Source organism: Gracilinanus agilis, chromosome 1 (genome assembly GCF_016433145.1).
Source record: "Gracilinanus agilis isolate LMUSP501 chromosome 1, AgileGrace, whole genome shotgun sequence".
Classification (NCBI taxonomy): Eukaryota; Metazoa; Chordata; class Mammalia; order Didelphimorphia; family Didelphidae; genus Gracilinanus; species Gracilinanus agilis.
The window spans coordinates 695,665,634-695,686,266 of NC_058130.1; the positions used below are offsets into that span (position 1 = coordinate 695,665,634).

Consider the following 20,633-nt stretch of genomic DNA (forward strand, 5'->3'; position numbering starts at 1 on the left):
TCCACTGTCTGCTACCTCTATCAGCCTCACGCTAGCACCCAAGGTCTGCGTTCTCCAGCCTCCTGCGGTCTCAAGTCTTGCTGCTCTCAGAGACAAGCTCCTAGTGATGCCAATTAGCTGCCAAGAAGCTAGATTTTGTGCCCCCACTCGCTCTAACTCTGGAGCGCAGCCTCTGACTGGTACTGTGGGTGGGGTGGGGGAGGGTTGATCAGCTCATGTTTTGATGGGAGTTATTTCTCCCCCTTATATCATGGAAGAGCCCAAATCCCACGTACCTTCGATACTGCGCCCTATTGTGGGGTCCCTTCTTTCATCTGGATTTGGTTTTTTTGTCCTTTGGAGGTATGCTATATCGGTAGGTTAGGAGAGAAAGTCGCCCTGTTTCTACTCTGCAGCCATTTTATCCCCAAAGCTAGAGAATTGAGAGCAACAAGGAGAAGAAGGTGATTAGTAGTGAAAAAAGTGACTGATAAATCAAAAAGAATAAGTAATAGTCATTAGATCTGACAATTAAGAAATCATCAGTAACTGTGGAAAGAGCAATTTCAGAGGAGTGATCAGGTAAGAAGCCAGAATAAAGTTAGGAAGAGAGTGAGAGGAAAGGAAATAAAGGTAATTAATGAAGATAGCCTTCTCTCAAAGAATTTAGCTATAAAAGGCAGAACCATATAGCTCAGTGATTCCCAAAGTGGGTGCCACCGCCCCCTGGTGGGTGCTGCAGCAATCCAGGGAGGCAATGATGGCCACAGGTGCATTTATCTTTCCTATTAATTGCTATTAAAATTTTTAAAAATTTAATTTCCAGGGGTGCTAAGTAATATTTTTTTTCTGAAAAGGGGGCGGTAGGCCAAAAAAGTTTGTGAACCACTGAAAAAGCTAGTGGGATATAGGATCAGAGCTAGTGGTCCCAACAAGATCAAGTGTGGGTGTTTTGTGGATGTGGGAAATGCAGACATGTTTGTATGCAGCAGGAAAGCAGCCAGTAGAAAGGTAAAGATTAAAGATTAGTGAAAGTAGATACGACAGGGGTAACAATCTGTTGGAGAAGATAGATGGAGTGGGATCATTTGTGCATGTATTTTGTCTTCGCAAGAAGAATGGCATCCTCTTCATGGGAGTCAGAAGTAAAGAATGATATGAGAAGGGGAAGGCAGTTGAATGGTGTGAAATGAGAAGAGGGAGTACTCCATGAATGACTTCAATTTGTTCAGTAAAATATGAGAGCAAGTTCTCAGATGAAAGGTCGGATGGAGGACAGTCATGGGTGGTTAGAGGAAAAATGAAAAGGTTTAGAACAGCCACTGTGGAAAGTGAGAAGGCTTAGGAAAAAATTAAGGAGGTATAAAAGGATAGTTTTCCCACAATGAGGGCCCAAACAAGATACCATAACATAAATTTGTACTGGACCAAATCAATATGGTTTTGTAATTTTCTCTTGCTCCATTCTGTAGCACATGAATAGTAGTGAAGAAGGCAGATGGTGCTCTCAAATAGAAGGGTTGTTTTATAAGTCAGGTTCCTATTAGTAAAAATTATATGATAAAGGACTATATGAATGATTGCATCTTTGGGCTGTTATTCAGGGAAAGCTAGTAGTTGTGATGTTGGGTCTAGCTTCCTTCTCTGAAGCTATAATGTCTTCTCACTTCTCAACAATGATATTCATTCAAGCATTTGAAAATTCAATCACAAATTCAATATTTACTAAGCAGATACTGAGGCACTATGCTAGGTGACAGGGATATAGATACAAAAACTAATCACCCTCTGTCATCCTAGAATTTACATTTTATTCAAGACAGAGAATATAAAATGAATACAGTAGGGCCTCCACATCTGCTCATTCTGTATCCACTGTATCAGTTACCTAGAGAGGATATGGGGATCAAGACTTCTATTTCTAAGAACTAAAATGGTAGAAGAAGAAACACTTTCCACTTACTCAAATCCAAACATCCAAATGGTGATGGCCTGGAATGCAGTGGGTGATTTTTTCATCTCTGATGTCTGACCAGGCTCTGAGAGCTCAACTTGTTTTATCCTGCTTCAACTACTTTCATGGACATTGGAAGATTAAAGGTGAGTGAGCAGTCCTGAAAAGGACCATCACACCACAGATGGGACCTCTTCCTTGAATACCCATACACCCTGAAAGAGTGTGTATATATATAAAATAATATACAACGTACTTTCTTATATTAATGTGTTTACTGTTATATTACTATGCTTAGATTATCAATTAAACTTTATCATATGTATATACGTACAAGAAAATCACATAATATATAGTTAGTAGGCATCTGCTTATATCCACAGTCTCAGATATCTGTGGTAGTTTTTGGACTATATCTCCTACAGACACAGGGGCCCTACTGTTCAAGTGAATACAAAGTACATATAAAATATACAAAAAAATTTCAAGAGAAAAAGGATGCTAATAATATAGGGAAACATGAAAAGGAACCCCCTGCAGAAGATGATACTAGAGTTATGCTTTGAAAGGAGCTAAAAGGTAGAGGCAAGGCAGAAATGCATTCTAGATGTGGGGACCACTTGCACAAAAGCACAAAGGTAGAAGACAGAACATGTACAAGGAATAACTGAAAGGCCCCTGGGTCTAGAATTAAGAGAATATGAAGGAAAATTTAATGAAAAAGGTGGGCTAAATGACAGTATAATTAGATAGAAAATCAAACTCAAAGAGTAGGCTTTTTTTTTAATGGTTCTACATTAACCTATTGGTACAAATCCAGTGAAATGGTCCAGGGACCTATGCTGGAAACTATGCTATTAAATATTTTTATAATTAATTGAATAAATGCACAGATGGCACATTTATCAAATATGTAGCATTCAGGGTATCCTCAAATCTTTATTGTCCTTCACCATTCCAACCCCCATATACCAAGTCAAACTACTACGATACAATTGCTCTGTTCTCTAATCACATGGTTCAGATCTTCCCTAAACTATAGCAATAGCTTACAAACAGAACTCAGTATACTTCTAGTCTCTCCCCTCTCCACTCTAACCACTACACAAGTGGCCAAAAAACAACTACTAAAAAACAGAAACTTCCAAAATCACAGGATTCATTCCATACCCATTCCCTTTTTTCAGAAACAATGACTTCAATACAATCCAGCTTGTCAGAACAAGTGTAGAATATTTAACAGGATATTTAAACAGTGGCCTGCCCTAGTGAATTGGCTTATTCTAATACCACAAATCACAAATTTATTAAGTAACTTTTATGTCACTGGTATTCTACTGGGTGTATTTGATAAATGTAATAAATACCGGGGTGTATTTAAGGGTTACCTATAGACAGTAATAGATTAGTAATGTTTGAAACTGTACATATATCAAGGTGGTAAGGAAATTGGTGTCAGCCTGTCCAAGCATAGCTTTAAACAGTGTGCCATAGCTATAGAATCCTAGGAAGGACCAGGAGTCAACTAGTCATAGTAACCTGAAAAGAACTAGTCTCTTTTAAGTGAGAATAGAAATATGACTCACAAAGAAGAGGGTCACAATGACAAGCTAAATGAATAGACAGCAGTTGTGACTGTAAACTACAGGTCTGTCTTTGTAGGCTCATGTGACGGAAGGGAAAAAATCTCCATCTACACATGTGGACAGATCAGCAGCTCTACTTTTAAATAAAAATATTTATTAGACACTAAAGCTAAGGGTCTTTAAAATATATATATATATATATATGACTTAGCAAAACATTTGACAGATTCATGATAATTATGGACAAGGCAGAATAATATAAACTAGTTAGTAGTATACATAGATGGAATCATACATGGTAGAACAATTATACCCAAAGAGTATCAATAAACTGAATGATGTTAACCTGGATGTAGATCTCCAGTGAAGTACTAATAGGGTTTTTGTCTTGGCTCTATTAGAGACAGCATAGTTATCAGTGACTTCATAAACACATTAAATCATTGTATTTGAATCAAAGAGATCTCAATTAAGGATACTTTACTAATGTCTAAAATAGGTATTATTATTGTTAGCAGCATAAGATTATTTGCCATGTTACTAAACCTTTTAAGATTTAAATCGTATGAAATATGCTTCTTCAATTGTTTTGATGCTACCATATCCCTAAGATGAACAGAAAATGATGAAAAAATACTCTGTATTAGGAATAAGTATACTCACAGAAGGAAAGTCACGGGATCACTGTGTTCAAAGGAAAACTGATAAGAAAATCCCCTAGTTTCCCTTTTTCTTTTCCATAGTAGCTTGTAAGAACCTGCCAAGAAAAGAGTATATGCATATTAGTATAACCTTTTAAAATAACTTGAAAATTTAAATATTAAAATATTAAATAGCTCTAATATATTTAACTCCTATCTTAAACTCAGTCAACATTAATTACTTGATAGATTAAGCATACACACTCTGCACAGTAAAATGCACTGTAATGAATAACAGAAAAAAGACACCTTTGACTTCAAATGGGTTGCAACCTTATTAGAAGTATGTATATATGTATGAATCAATTAAAGATAACCCTTAAACAACAACAAATCAAAAAAAGTAAACTGACACAAAAAAATGTAAGCAGCACTCAAGGTGGCAAGTAAAGGAGTAAATAGGTGAGCTTCCATAAAAAGCTTCCTAAAAAAAGAAAACCTAGAAAATGCATATTAAAGTGAAAGTTGTGCATAGATAGGAAGAGGAACCAACACATAAAAGCAGAGAAGCAAAAGCAAGTCATGAGTGGAAGACATCAAACAAATTAGAAAAATTCATAGATCAAGTTGTTCAGAAAGGTACTGGCTGAGTGAGGGGCTTAAAAAAAATAATAAAAATCCTGGGAGACACTACCAGCTTATGTGATCAAGAAAAAGAAATCAGTAGAAACAAAGCAGTCACAAAGATAAAATGAAAATGAAGAGAGCACAACTGAGAAAAGATTATTTTATCTAAAAATCATACCAACAGCAAGATATGTACTTAAGATTATGTTCATTTCTGGGCACAGCTTAAGATATATGTTAAATATCCAGAAAGTATCACATCTTCATACTTCTTTTTTTTAATAATTTTATTTTTATTAATGCTTTTCGTTTTTACAACCCATTTACTCTCCCATCCTGCTTCTTAATGAGTCATCTCTTGTAACAAAGATTTTTAAAAGGGAGAGGGATCAATAGTTCAGCAAAAACAACAACCATATCAACTGTGTAAAACAACATATGAAATATTCTATACTCATAGACCCACCAGCCATCTCCACTTTGTAAATTGTTCATTTTTTTTTAACCAATATTTTCATTACTGAGGATAAGGTTAAATTCTGCTAAAGAAGAGGAGGCTATGACATAATTATCTAATAACTATCCTTTCCCATACCCAATATCCTCACCATGCCAACTAAATTTCAGAGCTAATAATGAATCATGTTTGCTCATAAAACTAAATGGGAACTCCTGGCTGTGCCACTTGGGTCAAATGTAGTTTTCAAGTAAGTCAAGCTTATGACAAAGTGTTTCTATAAGTAAAGAATGTTTCCTCTCATAGACCTTAAAAGACAGATAAAAAGCAAGAGAGCCTGTTGCCTTGTATTTATCATCAGTAAATGAAGTAAATGAAGAGAAATACTAAATAAAGCTGCATAACTTGGTATTTTAAATTTTTTAACTGATCTAACTGGAAAATGCCCTGAACTTCTCTAAATAGGTAGAGAAACCAAACACTACATCAATTATATTTTTTTCTTACAAAGTTTAGCAAATATCAATCACTTACTACAACAAGGACACCAGTAGAGCTAAAAAAATCACCTAAGTTAGTCAACACCTAATTTCCTTGGTCAAGTAGTCAAAAGCAAAAGTTTAAAATTTATTTGCAATATTTTATTTTATTTTAAATTTTATTTATCTAGAATATTTTTCCATGGTTACATGATTCATATTCCTTCCTCCTTCCTCTTCCCTCCCCCACCCAGTAGCCAATGAGCAATTCAACTGGGTTTCACATATTTGCGATATTTCATGGAGAAGGATAGTGCAAGACTATAATAATAGCAACTTACAAGACATGAAGCAGAGGAAGAAAAAATATATTTATTTAATAGAAAATTTGGTGAGTGACCCAACTAAAACAGTCATACTGAGGATTTTTAAGAGGAAATTAAGCAAACAACAAAGAGGCAAAAAAATGGAAATGATCTATTCGGATTTGTATAACAAATTATTTTCACTATTAAAGAAAATAGAGCCAACAAATTTAGACTCTTAACATTCGCAATCTCAGATATGCTGTGTGATCCAATAGAAATGGCACTGAAAAGACAGACCAGACTAAATATACAGAAAACTGTGCTGGAAGTGACAATTTTGAGTATGCCAAAGGACTGATCTCAGGTTACCTGGAAGAGAGGAAGATAAAGGTATAGGGGGGAAAAAATCTCCTAGGATTTAATTACCTAAAAAAAAAGTACCTTAAAGAATATCAATGACTCCAAAAAGCATTTGCCTACTTCCCCACTTACATAAAATTTTTAGTAAAATGATCTACAAATGCATCACTTAATGAAGTTTAAGGAAATAAGGCAGAACTCCACAAACTAATCCAAAATAAACCACACCTTTACAATCACACAATTGAATGAAAAATGAAAAGGATATAAGGCCCTAGTGTTAGTTTGTTCCATTTGGTCTTTGAACCCCAGCATCAAGTATAATGCCTAACACAAAATAAGCACTTAAATGATAGAGCATTGGGCTTAATCTAATAAGATAAAATTCAGCAGGGATAATTGAAGTCTTACGCTGCAATACAAGTTAAAAATCAATTTCACAAGAAGAAAAATGAAGAGGCATGGGCAAAGAGTAGTTTGGAAAAAGATCTGGGGATTTTAACAAACTGAAAGCTCCATGGGTCAACTGAAGAAGACAAGGATCTGAAGACATGATAGACCTTTTTCCAATTTTGAATAAGGATACTTCCCATTTTTTTAAGTTTTCAAAGACTTTATTCATTCTACCCCTATAATCCCCTCCCCTTCAGACTCCCAAAAAAATTCTGTTTCATCCTTCTCTGTTGACTATTCCTAATTTATGTTGTATATAGTTTGACTGTACATATAGCTGTTTGCATATTGCCTTCTCCATTAGACTGTGAGCTCTTTGAGAGCAGGGGCTATCATTTGCCTTTGTGCAGTATCTGCTACATAGTAGAGGCTTAATAAATGTTCATTTACCCTATGTATTCAACTAATTTTCTTGACATCTTCCCCAAATAATTTGCTTGCTTCTTGCCTTTGCAAAAAATTTTTCTTTTCCTGTTTACACAAAGTTCTCATCTTCAAAATCCATTTTATTTCATTCAAAAAACATCACACTGAAACCAGTTTTATACTATTCAGTCCTTTATTTACCTCTCCCTGAGTAACACTCATCTTATACAGTTTTCAAGTCACTTAACCTCCCTTGACCTCAAGTTTCACCTGTAAAATTAAGATCAGCAACTATCTAGTCTCTGAGGTCCCTTCAAGCTTTATATCTACAATCCTACATTTTTCTAGATAGATTGTAACCTCTTTGACAGAAAAGTAGATACCCTGTAAGATTTTTGATCCAACAATATCCCAGCTTCTAGCTTTGCTATGCTCCCTTTCCTTGCACCAAAAGTGACACATTCAACATCTTGAATCCACTATGAAAAGTGCAGAATGAATCTCATATAGACAATTATAGAAAAGCTTCACACACAGAAAAGGAGAATGGTTTATACGTATGGGCTCTACAAATAAAGATTCTATGACTAATCCCCATAATGCTGAGAAGCTCAGAAAACATATTCAGTTGAGAATCTGAGTTAGCACTGCACTATTATAATAGAGTTAACTAGGTTTAGGAGCATAAATCGAAAGACATTCTGAAATGAAAGAGATAAAAAGCAAGTGGGTTATGTGGCTGATAAAATTTACAACTATTGCCACCATTCAAACTGTTAAATCCATGATCTCATTGAGTTTTAAACACTGAAGGAGGAGTATTAAACACTGAAACATTTGTAGGAGTCAGTCGTACCTAAAGTTCCCAAGCTCAGAGTCTTCTGTCCAAAACTCAAGGGCTGAACCAAGTAGTACAGTGACCAGAGGGGATGTGGCAAAATTGGGACACTAATGCATAGCTGATAGAGTTGTGAATTGATCCAACCATTCTGGAATACAATTTGGAATTATGCCCAAAGGGCTTTAAAAGAATGCCTGTCCTTTGATCCAGCCATACCACTGCTGGGTTTGAACCCCAGAGATAATAAGGAAAGATATGTGTACAAAAATATGTATAGCTGCGTTCTTTGTGGTGGCAAAAAATTGGAAAAGAGGAGGTGTCTTTTGATTGGGGAATGGCTGAACAAATTGTGGTATCTGTTGGTGATGGAATACTATTGTGCTTAAAGGAATAATGAAATGGAAGAATTCCATGTGAACTGGAACAACCTCCAGGAACTGATGCAGAGTGAAAGGAGCAGAACCAGGAGAACATTGTACACAGAGACTGATACACTGTGGTAAAATCGAATGGAATGGACTTCTCTGCTAGCAGCAATGCAATGATCTAGGACAATTATGAGGGACTTATGAGAAAGAATGCTATTCACATCCAGAGGAAAAACTGTGGAAGTAGAAACACAGAAGAAAGACATTTCCTTGACCACATGGGTCAATGGGGATATGATTGGGGATGTAGCCTCTGATCACTCTATTGCAAATATAATATGGAAATAGGTCTTGATCAATGATACTTGTAAAAAACCCAGTTGAATTGCACATTGACTATGGGAGGGAGAAAGGAGAAGGGGAAGGAAGAATATGAATCATATATAACCATGGAAAATTATTAATTAATTAAATACAAAATTAAAATAGAAAAGTAGACAGTGACCAGAACATTGGGTCTAGAGTCAGTAAGCCCTAAGTTCAAATATGGAAGGAGGTGACAAAAAAGGATGGAGGGAAGAGAGACAAGAGCTAGCATTTTATAGTGCCTACTATGTGTTAAACTCTTTATAAATATTATCTCATTTGATCTTTATAACAACCCTACTAGGTAGGTGCTATTATTTTCTCCATTTTACAATTGAAGAGAGAAAGCTTAAATGATTTTCCAGGGACACAAGACTAAGAAGTATCTGAGGCTGAACTTGAACTCAGATCTCCTGACTACAAGGTCGATGTGGTTCTATCTAGCTCTAAATCTGATCTTATGATCCCTTGAGGGGTCTATTGCCTGGGAGAGAGAAAGGGAAGGACAGAATTATACAGTGGCAAGTCACACAGGTAGTGAAAACATGACCAAGAAATTCAGTCTGTTAGTAGGAACAGTAGCAGCAAGAATAATAAATATAATTTATATACTTAATAATAATAATGAATACTTATGTAGTGACAGAAAGTTGGTATGACAGTGGAAAGCTGGCCTTTTGAATCAAAAAGATCTGGGTTCCAACTTTCCGTAAATACAAAAATATAAACTACTTGGAGAAAAAGGTCCTATTTGACAAAAACTGCTAAAAAAACTTCATCGTGGCATTATGCCTGATTTGAAATTCATTTAAACTAAATTTATTATTTATTTGGTGAAATCATGGTAATTCATGGTCTGAGGGACAACCAATCTGATTTATTTTCTGGGATAGCCTCTGCTAAGGAAATAAATATGCATACAATGGCAACAGTGGTCAGCATATCTGCTCTCCAGTCAAGTAGAACTTGAAAAACCGCTTATACTGTTGATGTATTTCATGTTTTCTATTATTAAAAAAATTTATGTATATGAACGGAGATTTTTTTGTTCCTCAATTTTTAAAATTAAGTTTATTTAATTAATTTAGAATTTTTTCCCATGGTTACAAGATTCATGTTCTTTCCCTCCCTTCCTCCCACCCCTCTCCAATAGCTAACGAGCAATTCCACTGGGTTTTACATGTGTCACTGATCAAGACCTATTTCCTTATTATTAATATTTGCACTAGAGAGATCATTTCGAGTCTACATCCCCAATCATATCCCCATTGAACCATGTGATCAAGCAAATGTTTTTCTTCTATGTTTCTGCCCCCACAAATGTTTCTCTGGATAGTTCCTCAATTTTTAAGAGATCTTAGTTCTCAAAAATCAGCTGAAGCTCTTCTCTTCAGGTGCCACAATTATTTTTCCATATTTTGTCATTTTGCTCCAACACTGCCCTTCAGATTTTTATTATGTTTAGCAATGAGGAATTATTCATTCAATCTGTACTTGACAATCTTTTCAAACCATGAAAGAGAGAGTAAGGACCTGCAGTGTTTGTGGTTTTTAATGAATTAAAGGACTACCACAATCCACAGATGTCATTTGGCTAGAGAAATTGAATTGGGAATTTTGGTAAAGTTGGAAAGAAAAACCTCCTTGAAACAGAATTGCCTGAAAACCACTTCTTAGTTGTTAGTGCCACCTAAGAATGCAAGAAATTGGGAATTTGACAGTGAGAGAGCACAGTGTATGCCTTCACAGTATACATTCTCTAGATATCTAATTCACAGACTATGTAAGGTGATTGTCAATTCCAATTTGACCTCCCCCTCACATCCAATGCACTGCTTCCTTTGTATCTTAACTGCTATTTAATCAATATATTTTTTCCTTTTTCTTACCTCCTGTCTTAGAATCAACACTTTATATTGGTTCTAAGGCAAAAAAGTGGCATGGGCTAAAGCGATGGAGTACTTGCCCAGAGTCACACAGCAGGAAAGTATCTGAGGTTAGATCTGAACCCAGTTTCTCCTATCTCTAGGTCTGGCTCTCAATCCACTGAACCATCTAGCTGCCCCTTAATCAATGTATTATTAGAAAAGGCAAGCTATTTATAATGCCATCCTAATGAAGACAATTTTGGGGAAGCAAATCTATTACAGAAGTGGCATGTATATAGTAAAATCTTCAAATGTCAAATGTGAGAATGACACAGAAAGCTGCCAGTTTGTAAAATCTTAGTGGTTAGTTTCCATCCCCAAGAGTAACTGAGTTTTTGTTGTTGTTAAAGAATTCATAAAATTACAAAACCTCCACTATCAATGTGTTGAAATTTTGTTCTCTTTCTTAATGTACATGGAAACCATCTCCAAGCATCAGGTCAGGTCTGGTAAATGGTGCTTTCATTTGTCATCAGAGGACCTGGATTTGAGCTCCTGCTCTACACAGTTACTATATGATGTTGGGGCTATTCCTTCTCCAAACTGAGCCTCAGATTCCTAATCTGTAAAATGAGAGCATGTTGAATGAAGTCACCTCTCAGATGCCCTTCACAGGTATGAACTCATGATTCTACATAGATGAAGATATCTAAGTGGCACAGTGATAAAGCATTGGTTCTGGAGTCAGGAAGTCCTGAATTCAAATGAAACCTCAGACATTCACTATATAATCCTAGACAAGTCACTTAATCTGTTTGTTACAGTTTCATCAACTGTAAAGTGGGTATAATAATAGTACCTACCTCCCAAAGGCTGTTAATGAGAATCAAATGAGATAATTTTGTAAAAGTTCTTAACACAGTAGTTGGCACCTAGTAGGTACACTATCATTATTATTATTACACAGATGGCAAACATCCAATCTAAAACTGAGCATGCCTGTGTCACACCATTTTAACTTAAACTTTCTTTCATGGTATCATGTATTCTAGCAACTGGCAATTGTAAGATGGAGATTTTAGGTATTTTATAGATATATATTTAAAGTGTGGCTGCCAGGAATCAATAGTTCAGATTGATTCCGTAATTAAAATAGACCCAAGTCAGGATTGGGTAGTTTATTTACAATTAGGAAGGTAAAAGGTAGGGAAATGGAGAGAGGGAGAGGCTAGTCCAGGCCTTCAGAGGCCTGGACAGAGAGAGAGAGAGGGTTAAAAGGCTAATTAAACTAGGCTACATGCCACAAGCTAGCAATCAGAGAGGTAAACAGCCTACTTAAGGTAGAGTTTGGAAACGCCAAGGTAGGCCTAGGAAGTCAGCCTAACTTACCCAAGTGACAATTCAGAGTGGAAGCAGCCTGAGGTCTCAGCCAAAATGCTTCAGCACCAAGTTCAAAGCGGGAACTGCCTCAACAGGAAGTAACCAACATACTTGAAGAGATAGTGTCACTTCCTGTGGGTCCACCTCTAATTCAAGTGGACAAATGGCAGCCTCTACACTGATTTGGACTGCCCAAAAGGCAGTCCCTTGTTCTTGATTTGTTACTGTCCCGTGTGGGTAACTCATCTCCCCTCCCCACTAAGGGAGGTGGGGATAATATCATCTTGGGTAAATAGAGTATGAATGGGCTAGAGCTAATTCCATTAACACACAATCTAAAACTATCTTTATGTAGTTATGAAGATTAGAAAAACAGTAGCCTCTCCTCTGGTTTTTTCAATCCTTTGTAATCTGGTTTCCAACATTATCATTCAATTGAAACTGCTCTCTCCAAAGAGACTAATAATTTAGTTGTCCAATCTGATGTTCTTTTTTTCAATCATGCAACCTTTTTCTTGGCAGTCTCTCTGACATTGCTGACCATGTTTTAACATATTTTCCGGACACTACTCTCTTCCTGAGTCTGACTGTTCCTTAGTTTCACTATGATAATAATGATGAAAATAACATTCATATAGCATGCACTATGCTAATCATCAACCCTATCCCAATGCTTAACTATAGGAATCCTCTTACTTGGAGACCTACCCCAAATTTTTGTCTAAGGTCCTCTTCTATTCTCATTTACCATCCTCTAGATGACCTCATTAGCTATTTGGAGTTTAAATACTATCTCCCTGATATATAGACTGTACTCAATACTAGTTTCTCTAGTGCACTGTAAACTGGCTACTAGACATTTTGAACTGAATGACCTAAAAACAGCTCAAACTTAACATGGCAAACAGAATTAATCATTTTGCCCAACACACCCATCCCTTTGATGAAATTCCTTATTTCCAGCTACTCATCATAGCAATCACAAACATCTGACAGTTCAATTTCCTCCACACCATATATCTGATCTTATTTCTACCACAACATCTCATCATCTCCTCTCTCTACTCATATAGCTGTTACCCTAATTTAGACCGTCATGACCTTGTCTGGAATATTGTAATAGTCTTCTTAATGTTCTCCCTGCCTGTTCTCTCCTCTATTCAAATTATACTATAGAAAAGATGACAAACAGATTTTCCTAAAGCATTGATCTGACATCATCACTCCCCCTACTCAATAAATTCCAGTGGCTCCCTATTACAAATAGGATTAAAGACAAATTTCATTATTTGTCATTTGAAACCTTTTTGCGACCTGGCATCAATTTAACCTTCCAACCTTATTTATACTTATTCCCTCCCCTTTAATCTTGACAGTAGTCAAATTGGCCTTCTTGTTCCTTATACATATCAACTTTGAACCATTGTATTGGTTGTCCTCCATGTCTGAAATGTAACTTCCCTTCTTACTGCTGCATTTTAGAATCTTTGGTGTATTTCAAAAATCAAGCCAAGCATCACCTATTATATGAGCCTTTTTTGCTTCCCCAAATTGCTAGGACCTTTCTTTAAACAAACAAACAAATAAATAAATAAATAAATGAACAAATAGATAGATAAACAAATAAAAATATTTATTTAAACATTTGGACTACATTTGTCATTTCAGTGGTGTAGAGAATTGCCAGATGAGAAAACTCAAGAGAAGATCAGATGGCACCATCATTGCAACTTTTAGTATTAGTAAGTAAATCCTGGAACATTGACACCAAACTCAAATAGAACAGAGCCATAATCTATTGTATTTTTATTTTGTTAATTATTTCCCAATTACATTTTAATCTCATTCCCAGTGATTGCTTGACATCTCTGGCCTAGAATACTAATAGGCTGAATGACTCACCCAGACATACAGCCACTATATGTCAGAGGCAGGTCTTAAACCCAGGTCTTCTTGGCTCCGAGGTCAATTCCCTAACCACTATGCCAAGTAGTCTTCCATTTATGTATTTATATTGCATGAATTTTGTTTATAATTATGTATTTGAATTTTATGTCCCCCAGAAGAACATAAACTCCTTCATTGAAGACAGTGGTTCTTTTTTTGCCTAGATCATAGTACCTAGATCACAATAAGGACTGTTTTTTTGTCTTTGTATCACCACTATCTGACATGTAGCAGGCACATAACACTTTCTGATTGATATATTTTTCATTTAAAATGCTGTCAAGGGCAAAAAGGCCTACAACATCCCACTTTACAGAATATATTGGTTATTATAGAATTTTTTAAAAGTATATTTGATATAATCTAGAAGAGTTCTCTAACAGCAAAAATGAAAACCAAAACATGATGCTAGGTCTATTTTGATGAAGACAGTTTTATTTTTTCAGTTATTTTTTCTGGTCCATCTTTTAATTTTTTGGAAAAAGTCCTCATTTTATAGAACTAAGCTGAAATTACTAATATTCCACTCTTCTGTTTCAATGACAAAGTGGAAAAGATGAACCTCCTCTAAAAATTTGAAAACAAACAAAAAAAAAAAACAAAAAATCCCATCAAGGTAAATATGAATATCAGGGTTAACAGCTAAACAAAGAAATTTAAGTGCTATTATTTAAAAATCATAAGTGAAAAAGGTGGTGTAGAAACCAAAAACAACACTACTTAAGACTTGGATTCACTATTTACAAACTACACACATGAATGATTGATTGGTGAATAGAAGAAAGGTATGCATGTATAAGTTCAAGCTGCTACTGATGCCTCTCATCTTTAAGGAAAGTCTAATACTGATAAGTTGTTGGGCCAAGCTAATGCTGACAACAGGATAACCTGCCAACTGCTAGGTCCTTTCACTGGATTGGTAATTTTTATCGGAGTCTCAGATATTTTATTGATTTGGGGGCCTTGATAAGTCTAAGTGTACAGCCAGTTAAATTATTTGGAATGTTGAGTTCCAAGAGAAGTACATCTGGAGAGCTGGATTCAGTGGGTTGTTATTGTCACATTGCCAGTTGTCACACTTCTAGTGAAATTTGGTTATGAACTGGCATAATTTATTCACATAGATTAAAACAGATTCTTTAATTTGCCTATCTTGCCCCCAAACTTTCTGCTGACAACATTTTTGCATTTCCAAATGCATTTCAGACATCTTGAATTGGATATCCAATAGACATCTTAAACTCAATATGTCCCAAATATGTTTTCCTCTAAATTCTCCTCCCTTTATTAATATAGAGGGCAAGACCATCTCTTAGTCCCTCAGGCTCAAAATCAAAGAAACATTCTGTACTCTTTCACTAACTCTCATCTATTATATCTAAGGCCTATTGATTTCACCTTTCCAACATCTTTCAAAAACACTCTTTTTGAGGAAATCTGAAATTCATTTCTGTTGGTGTGGCTATTGGCAGTGGTCTAGGTGAGAGGTGATGAAGGCTTGAACTAAGGTGATTTTTTTCTCATAGAAATGATGCTTAAATGTTTAGGTTCTCAGACTAGCCCACGAGACCTAATGTATTTAACTCCAGTGTAGCTGTAGCTGTAGTAGAATTTTGGGAGAGGAAGACACATCTTAAAAGAGAGTATAGCAATAATTAATACAGTTTAGGAATGAGGTCTTATTTTGGGATCAAGCTTCTGTAAGAAGCCTCTGTAGAAAAGAAAAAATCAGAAGCTCTAATTAGCTAACTCTTTTAAAATGGTAAACCATCCTTTTTGGATTTTCTAGTCCCAAAATACCATTAGGTGAAGAAATATAATGGGAGGGGTAAAAACTAAAATATTTTCACCAAAATTTGGGTTATAAAGATCAAAAAGTACACTGGGTAAATTAATCTTCTTTAGAAAACTTCTTAAAGACATCTTCGAAAGAATAGAAGAGACTGATGTACTTTCACAATCCATCTTATGTAAACAACAAAGTTTGTATCTTACCATATTTTCAACTTTTTTTAGCCTCCTTAGTATTTACTAAAAAACAGTGGTTTTTGTTTAGAAGAAATTTTTTCCTCTTAAAATTATTGTGTACGAAAAATACTCCATTGTTTAGTCTGTTATTAAGAGGGTTCAGTAAAAAATGTTTTCATTTGTTCAAAATATACTGGCTTAAATAAGAATTTTAATGTTGGCAAATGCTTTCTTATATTTTAACAATTGTGACTTGATATTTTTTTAAAAAGAAAAAGTAAGAATTTGTGATTAGCAATAGTGCTAAGGAATCAAGAACATCTTCCATTTCTCCTTGCCTTTTCCTACTCCTCCCATTCCTTAATATATAGTCATATTAATGGTATATCTATAGACTGAGGCTTGTAACTAGAAGTTCTTGCCCTGCAACTGCTCAGGGGAAAGCATCTGTATGTATATAAGAAGTCAATAAGGACTCCTTTTTGAAGACATAGTGTTACAACACAGCAATGCCTCTCCCTTAAGAGCTATGGAATGTCACATGGGCAGTTTTTTGGTGATTCCAATTGCCCAAGAAATGGAGGTTATTTGGAGGCAATGTCTATTATGGATACTTAATTTCAAGTCATCAACAACAAGTAGTCTTAGTATTTGCCTAAAAAATGAGAATTTTTAGGGGGCAAACATTGATTCCAGGTCTTGAGCATTTCTCTTTCTATCCTGCCATTAAGCCACCTCTAATTTTGCCAAGCCTTTCAAAAGATAAGAAAATTGTAGAACCTAAAGTGAGGTAGCAGGGAAGAATAAAGTGTGTTTTGACCTATATTCTTAAAAGTTTTAGGGGAAGAAACTACAAGGACCTGGTGAGTTTGGTCATCCTAGCAGGTATCCAGTTGCTTCCTAGCTGTTGGGAAGCAGTAATAACACTACCTGGGAGTCTGAAAGGGAGTAGTAAGAGAATATCAGTCTGGTTCTGCATAATGCCTCACCACTCAAGCAAAGCTTTTCCAGCTTGTGCCTCTGCTGTGGAATAATCTTGTCCTCCCTCCCCAGCACAGTTCCCCTGAAGACTCCTCTTCTCAACATATTTTTGAATCTGGGGATGAGGTTTGAAAAAGGTACATTTCTCTAAGATCCAACACCAAGCCTTGATTTTGTCACCTGGACTCTTCTTAAAAGAGAGGATATAGTAGTAATTAGTACAGTTTAGAAACTAGGTCTCACTTTTGGGATCAAACTTCTTTAAGGAAACCTTGGTGGAGAAGAAAAAATCATAAGCTCTAATTGGCTGATTCTTTTAAGATGATACATCATCTTTTGTATTTTCTGGTCAAAAGTACCATTAGGATGAAAGAACATCTTTTGATAAGTGACTCTACAGAGCCTACAGGTGACACTCTTAATACTGTGGTAAGTCCTCTTATAGAGCCTCATTTTCATTGCTTCAGATGTCAGAATTGCTACATTAGATCCAAACCTTATTAAGATGGAAGCCTATTGCTACAGTGGACAGACATTGTATATTATTTATTGGTTTAAAGTGCATTTATAGAAAATTAAATGTTTGGCATAGACTGTCTTAAGCCAATAACAAATTGTGTGCTGTAAAAAAAAGCAATTAACATCTGAGGATGAATTCTTTGCCTTTACTTGACTGTCATAACTGCATTTGAATGCAATACACAATATTCTTAATAAAATTACATTAAAAAACAAACACTCTTTTCCTCCTTCTCTCCTCTGATTTTGCCACCACCCTAGTTCAGGCCCTCTTCAGCTTCATGCTTGAACAACTGCAATAACCTGCTGATTGGTCTAGCTGACTCAACTTTCTCCCCTGTAAGAGGGGAAAATGGGAATTATTATGGTTGAACTAGATATTTAAGGTCTGGCCGCCAGAAATCGGATCAACTCTATTTCAAAATAAAGGAGACCCAAGTCTGGATGACTTTTATGGCGGTTTATTTACACTCAGGAAGGGTGAAGGTAGGGAAAATGAGAGAGAGAAACTCTCTGGATCAGAGGCCCGGACCAGGGAGGTTTCAGAGGCCCCAGGAGAGGGGGCACGGAGGTTAGTTAAACAAGGCTTCTAGCCATAAGAACTCCTCTAAGAAGAGAGGCCTCCTTAAGGCTAGAGCCTCCAGAAAAGCCAAGGGAAGAGAAAGAGACAGCCTAACTTACCCACATGACAATTCAAAGGGAAACAGTCTGAGGTCTCACCAGAGTTCCTTCAACATCAAGTTCAAAGTGCCAAAAGCTCTCCACAGGTAATTACCATCATATTTAAAAGATAGCAGCTTTCATTGCCTCCTGGGTCCACCTCCAGTTTCACATGGACAAATGGCAGTCTCAATTATGTTTTGGACTGCCCATGGGGCAGTCCCTTGTTTTTGATTTGTCACTTACTATCACATGTGGGTCACAGACCTTCCCCTCCCCATTTAATTCTAAGTTGGGTGGGGTGACATTATTCCTGGTGGCTAAAGTCAAAAGAATGAATGAGGGTGAATTAATTCCATTTACACATCCCTCTCTAATCCATTCTCCATTTAGCCATTAAAGTGATTTTCCTAAAGTACAAATCTGACCATGGCATCATCCTACTCAATAAATTCCAAATTCCTACTCAATAAATTCCATTGGCTCCCTATCACCTAAAAGAATACAAAATGTTCTGTTTGACATGCAAAGCTCTTTATAATCTAACCCCCTTCTACCTTTCTAATCTTCTTAAATCTTATTCCCAATATGTACTCATCCATCCCATGACATGAACCTCCTGGCTAGTCCACAAATAAGATACTCCATCTCTTAGCTCTGGGCATTTTCTCTGGCTAGTCTCCATTCCCGGAACACTCTCCATCCTCTGCACCAACTACTAATCTCCCTAGATTCCCTTAAGTTCCAACTAAAAACCTCATCCTTTACTAGAAGCCTTCCCAGTATGATAATATAGACATATATAGAAAATCCTAAAGATTCAACTAAAAAATTAGCAATAATGTTAACAAAGTAGCAGGATATCAAATAAATCCTATATAAAATATAATCAATAAATCCACATAAATCATAAGCATTTCTATATATCACCAACAATATCCTGCAAGATGAGATAGTAAGAAAGAAACCATTTAAACTAACCATAGATAGAATAAAATACCTAGGAGTATACATGTCAAAACAAACTCAATAACTATATGAACATAATTATAAAACACTTTTCTTAAATGATTTTTTAACTTTTTCCAGGTCACATGTCAATACAATATTTAATATTCATTTTCTGACATTTTGCAATTCGTGTTCTCTCTTTCCCTCCAGCCCATCCCTACCCCCTAGAAGACAGGTAAGATAGAAGTTTGCTTATATTGCCATATAATACACATTTTCATGTTTATCATGTTGTGAAACAATACATACATTGCTTACACTAGAGAAAAATTCATGAAGGAAATAAAGTAAAGAATGGTATGTTTCAATCTGCATTCAGACTCCATCTGTTTCTTCTATGAAGGTGGATATCCTTTTTTGTCAAGTCCTTTGGAATTGTCCTAGATCCTTGCCTTGTTGATAGTAGTTAATTCATTCACAACTGGTCATCATATATTAACTTTACTTTGCATCTCTTCCTATAAGTCTTTCCAGGTTTTTTGTGATCATTTTATTCGTCATTTCTTATGGCACAATAGTATTCCATTACAAACATATACCACAACTCGTTTAGCCATTCCCCGACTGATGGACATCCCTTCAGTTTCCAGTTCTTTGCCACAACAAAAAGAGCTACTATAAATATTTTTTAACAGATTCTTTCTCCCTATCTTTAATCTCTTTGGGATATGGACCTGGTGCTGGTATTGCCAAATCAAAGAGTACCCAGTTTTATGGCCTTTTGAGTACAGCAAAGGTGGAGAAACCAGAAAGTAAATACTCTAAGTTTCCCACCCCACCACAAAAGAGCTAAAATGCCAAATTTCAGAAGAATAACTCTCAATAAAGCCCAGAGCATAAGCAGATAAAGCAGCGAAGAGGACACTAAAATAGCAAAACAAAATCTTCAAAGATCTTAATATTACAGAGGAAAAAAGAATGTGACTCAATGCCCCATGAAATACACAATCCTATGGATTCCCAAAAGAGAATAGAAGTTTCTCTGTAATGGTATGTTTCATCATAAATACCTTAGAATCCCAAATGGTCATTGTTATTGATCACAGTTCTTACAGCTTTCAAAGTTATCTGTTTTTACAGCACTACTATTAGTACAGTATGAATCTTTCTCCTGGTTCTGCTTACATTCTTCATCAATTTGTAAAAGTCCTCAGTTATTTTTTTAAATATCCTCATCTGAAGATAATGGATAAGTAGAGATAAGAGAGAAGTGGAAGAGTGGATAGTGCACTAGGCCTGGAGTCAGGAAGCCCTGATTTTAAATCTGTCCTCAGACATACATTTTAGTTGTATGACCCTGGACAAGTAATTTAATCTCTGCTTGCCACAGTTTCTACAACTGTTAAATGGAGACAATAACAACAGCTATCTTGCTGGGTTTTTGTAAGAATCAAATGAGATGTGGCTTAACACAGTGTCTGGCACATAGTAAGCACCGTATAAATGCTAACTATTGCTACTATTATTTTTATAATATTGATAACATTGTAAAAATTGTCCTGGCTCTGCTTACT

General features: G+C 35.8%; 1 protein-coding gene across 1 annotated transcript in view; it reads right to left on the reverse strand.

The window, feature by feature from the left end:
• The window catches only part of PTK2 (protein tyrosine kinase 2), a 410,474-nt gene that overhangs the window by 356,601 nt on the left and 33,240 nt on the right, over positions 1-20,633 (reverse strand). Inside the window, exon 2 of the mRNA XM_044669284.1 lies at positions 4,183-4,276. The gene's annotated coding sequence lies outside the window, so the exon portion shown is untranslated. The remainder of the gene's footprint in view (positions 1-4,182; positions 4,277-20,633) is intronic.